This window comes from Triticum dicoccoides, chromosome 4A (genome assembly GCF_002162155.2).
Source record: "Triticum dicoccoides isolate Atlit2015 ecotype Zavitan chromosome 4A, WEW_v2.0, whole genome shotgun sequence".
Lineage (NCBI taxonomy): Eukaryota > Viridiplantae > Streptophyta > Magnoliopsida > Poales > Poaceae > Triticum > Triticum dicoccoides.
The window spans coordinates 514,329,683-514,334,807 of record NC_041386.1 but is presented as its reverse complement, the minus strand read 5'-3'; positions in this window follow the sequence as shown (position 1 = coordinate 514,334,807).

Sequence of the window (5,125 nt, the reverse complement as noted above, 5' to 3'; positions counted from 1 at the left end):
CCCTCCCGGCCTCAGTTACAAAGGGTTTAAATACATTAATGTCGGGTGTTACTGATAACGCCCCTAATAAAGTGCTATGATGACCATAAAAGCTATTTAATAACCGACCGTTAGCATGCAGAGTGCCCTTAGGTCTCCTGACCGTCGAGTGGTTGCTTCTTGGTCGAGTGATTGCTTCTTGGTCGAGTATCTTCGAGTCCGTTGAGTGGAACACCTCCAAGTCGATTGAAAGGTGATTTCCTCTGGAGATGTCCTTGGGTAGGTCAGTTTGGACAGGTCCACGACCCTACCCTAGGTACATAACTTCATCATTAGCCCCCGAATGGATCGAGGTTTGAGTGGGAAAGGGTTTGAGCACCTCTCCGACTCATCTTTCATGTCGTGAGCATGTCTCGTTTCAGATCAATGAACCAGAGTGATGACAGCAACTTCCTTTCTAGTCGCCTTGATCCATACTTATTTTCTGTCGAGTGAGTTCCTATACTTGAAAGGCTCCGAGTGACGGTGCAGAGGAGATCTTTGGTCTGACAAGTTGTTCTACGGCCCGCAGATTTCGCGGGATCCGAATTTTGGGAAGCGCGCGGGCCGGGGGAGGCCGCAGTAATCGGATGGGATAGTGCGGAGCCGCCTCGATCCCCGCACCACCTTTTTCACCACGTATCGCATGCGCGATTGCCATGGGATTTGACTGGGCCGCTCGGGCCTACCAGTCAGCCACTCGGAAGCAGCCTCATATAAAGCGTTGGGACGGAGCTCTGTTCCGCACGCCATCATTCTCTCTTCTCTTTCTCCCGATCTCTCCGCCACTCTTGCTTGCGCCTCGTCGCCAGAACTCCGCTCGAGCTCGATCTGCCACCATGGGGAAGGACAAGACGGCGGTGCTGGAACGCGCGAAGAAGGCGACCGCAAAGGCAAAGGGCAAGAGGACCAACCGGGGTGGATCCTCGTCGAGGTCTGGCCTGCCGGCGGGTTGGATCCAGGGCGACTAGATCCGCTCGGCAATCACGCAGGACGACCTCGACGACCTGGTGGAGGGGGGATTGATCCCCCACAAGTCGGCTTGGCTCCCGAGGGACGAAACTGAGCCGCAGCCCAGAGAGGGTGAGTGTGTCCTCCTAGCAACCCACGTAGATCGCGGATTCTCGCTGCCTCCCCACCCTTTCTTCTGGGGTTTTTTGAACTTCTTGGGGCTAAGCTCCACCATTTCACTCCGAACACCATAGTCTATCTGGCCGCTTTCGTGTCCATGTGCGAAAACTTCTTGGGCTGTCGACCGCACTGGGGGCTTTTCAAACACATCTTCACTTGCCGTTCCCAGTCGGTCAAAAAGACCAAGTCGAGTGATGAGAGGACACGGGTGATCCAGATGTGCGGTGGTATGTGGATCCAGATGAGGAGCAAGAGTACTTTCCCAGTGATGATCCTTCCTGACTCGGTCCGGGGCTGGCAGTCGACTTGGTTTTACTGCAAGGATCAGCCAACCCCTAGCCAGTCGAATGGACTTCCTCCTTTCTCCTTGGCTCGAGTGGAGAAGCCTGCTCCTCTGAAGATAGTTCCAGAAGAGAAGGCGCAGGTCAAGGAGCTGGTCGAACGGGTCGTCCAGCTCGTCCGCGATGGAGTGACCGGGATGGATCTGCTGGAGGTCTTTCTCGGTCGACGCATCCAACCTCTTCAGGCACGCGATCATCCGATGTGGATGTACTCTGGGCTCGAAGACACCACTCGGATTCACCCGGAGGAGGTCAGCGAGGATATCTTGGAGAATTGGTTGAGGGGAATCACTAGCAACAAAGATAACCCTCGGGGATCCAGGAGGGTGATTCCATTCGACAACTCGCGCCAGCCGGAGCAGGTATATTTCTGTTTTATCAAGTAACTTTCCGATTCACCATGTGATGTCCCGTTTGTGGTCGACTGAATGTCTTTTGATTGTTATCCTTTCAGGCCCTCATTGAAATGTACTCGATGCCCAATGGAGAGCAAGAGCAAGATCTGGAAGGCGAGGCGAGCGGCGGCGACAGTGGCGAATGGACTTCTGATAGTGAAGAGGACGAAGAAAGCGACGACCCGAGTGATGAAGAAGAAGTCGAGTCGCCTCCTCGCAGGGAGAGGTGATCCAAGCTTGACCAAGAACGGCCGATCGCCCGTGAAAAGGCGATTGCTCAAGCCGGTCAGTCTTCAAAGCATCCTCGGACCTCTTCGCCAACTCCGACTGAGAAAGCATCAAAGCATCCCAAAGTCGCAGAGCCAAAGCTTAGGAAGGCGTTGCCGAAGATTAAGATTGACATCCCCGTCGCCTTTGCGTGAGTGTCTCTTTCTATCTTCACTCGACGCCCTGTGCTGCTTTTTTTTCTTGTTTTAACCGGACGGACTTGGGAACTGGCAGCACTGCTACTTCTGGGACCTCAGCTTACAGGGACGATGATGAGGTGATGGAGGATGCGGTCATGTCTAAACTGGGTATGATTTCTGCCATGCTGTCTTTATTTTGGTGGATTCAACTGCAATGTGTACCATTGGGTGATGTGATTCTGTCGATTGAACTTTGATCAGCCCCTAACGTTATTGACCTCCCAGATGATGATGATGAAGAGACCGAGAGGCCTTTAATGAGGAGAAGAGGGCAAGTTCCTGCAAGCGAGGTGCCACAATCGATGCCGAGGGTGGAACTAGTCATTCAGGACGCTGGTGATGCCAATCGGGGTTTTGTTACCTTCGCCGTGCCCTTGTCGAGCGCCTTGCCTTCTTCGTCGACTGCTCAGGCCCCTGTCGACCCGCCTTCGATTTTTGCGACCCATCATGTCTAGAGGACGAAGTGAATGCTGCCAAGGAAGCCATGCGCCAGGCGGGCATTATGATGGAGAAGATGAAGATGGTGCGGGACGCCAGCCAGGCCACCTACGATGCCAGCTCGGCTCTCCAGAGCAATGTTCAGGTTAGTTGGTCGCTGCTTGTTCTGTTAGGATATGCTACCTGAAGACTCTTTCTGAAAATCTTTGCATCTGTACACCCACTGGGTGCGTCGATTGAATTTTTGAACTAGTGGGGGCACGCTGCATGCATCCACTAGGTGTAGTCCCGGAGACTACGGTGCACTGCTGGTAGTTGACTGTAGTCTTTGTAGTTTGTCTCTTCCACTCGGTCTGGTCGAGTGGGATTAGAACCAGTGGGGGCATGCAAAGTGCACCCACTGGGTGTAGTCCCCGAGACCACGGTTGACTGCTGGCCGTCGACTGTGGTCTGAGTTCTTTCTCTCCTTTTTCTATCCCTACACTTGACTCCGGTGGGCCGGTCGAGTGGGATCAGAACCGGTGGGGGCACGCAAAGTGCACCCACTGGGTGTAGTCCCCGAGACTATGGTGGACTGTGGGCAGTCGACCGTAGTCTTAGTACTTATTGTCTTTGTTGTTTTTCGCTGTGAAATAATTTCTCCTCTTTGATTTCAGAAATCTTATGATCTTGGAGCTTGTTTTGCTGACTTGGTGAGACAGCAGATCCAACTGAACCTTGACTTGGAGCTGGCCAAGACAGAGCTGCAAAAAGTCAAGGACGGCGCCACTGGTAAGACGAGTTTGTCGACTGGTCTGTCTTAGGCTTGAGTACTCTTCCGCTCTTTCCGGACCAATCGTTGTTTCTTTGTAGAAAAACTGAGAGAGGCTCTGACGAAGAAGGACCAGGATTTGGTTGCTGCTCGAAAGGAAGCTGACGACAGAACCGCTCTAGCTGAACAGAAGCTGGCTTCGGTCGGCCAGTTGGAAGAAGAGAATACCAAGCTGAAATCTGCTCTGAATGACGCCAACAAGGAGTGCTCGCGTTGGAAGAAGGAGAATCTCATCCTGGGTGAGAAGATAGAAAGCATTGCTCGCAGGAGGGACGATCTGGAGAGGTATCTAAGAAGCCTTGCCAAGAAGTTGTTCATCAAGCTTGAAGGTGCACATTTTGTTCCAACTGATTTTTTTTGTGTCGACTCAGTGTACGAAAATTGACTTATCCTTGGATCGTGAATGCAGAGTTTTGCCAGAACTTCGAGGAGGAGACTGGGCGGACCGAACCTGGTTTGGATCCAATCAATTCTCCCGTGAAAGATGAAACTACCATGAATCTGCTCCGACTGGAATCCCACATCGACGGTGTCGTGGACTACTTGGCTCGACTGAAGGTTGCCATGTCACGGATCGACCCAGCACTTTGGCCAGAGGCTATGCTCCAAAATGATCTTGAGTCCCTAATGACTCGACTTGATGAAATCCCTGACCGAGTGCAGGAGTGGAAGAAGTCTTCTGCTCGGTGAGGCGCTGATGTGGCTCTGTCTTTGGTTCGTCTCCACTGCAAGGAGGTGCGACAAGACAAACTGGCAGCAATCAAGGTCGCCATCACCTAGAAGCATGACTTCCAAACTTTTATGGAGACTTTCATCGTTGCAGCCACTCGGATCACCGACGGCGTTGACCTGAATGAGTTTGTCGAGCCTGCCAGCCCTCCTCCTGCGGAGTAAACAAACTTTTTATGCCTCACCTCAAATTTGCCTCGAAATGCCGAGTGGTTTTTGTAACCGTTAAACTCTTTCGGGCTGAATGCCCGAGCACTTTGATCTGTGGTCCAGAACCTTTAGGATTTATCTGAACTTGGTTTATCGTTGAATATCTTTATGAATTCCCCGTCGAGTGGAAATCGATCTTTATTCGAGACAACTTTTGTATTTGTGGCGCAGCTCCCCAAGGAGGAGGTGGCAGTCGACCTGCTCCTCGTTACTGCAGAGTGGGATGTGTTTCGTACTTAGGCGAGTACTTGGACTGTAGCTAAGTCTCCGAGTGAGAGAACTTAGGCGAGTACTAGACTGCAGCTAAGCCCTCGAGTGGGAGGACTGCTCTCCACTCGGTAGGATTTCTTCAAACTTAGGCGAGTGCCGGACTGCAACTAAGTCTCCGAGTGGGAAAACTTAGGCGATTACTGGACTGCAGCTGAGCCTCCGAGTGGGAGGGCTGCTCTCCACTCAGTAGGATTTTTTTCAAACTTAGGCGAGTGCCTGACTGCAGCTAAGTCCTCAAGTGAGAGAACTTAGGCGAGTACTGGACTGCAGCTAAGCCCCCGAGTGGGAGGACTGCTCTCCACACGGTAGGATTTT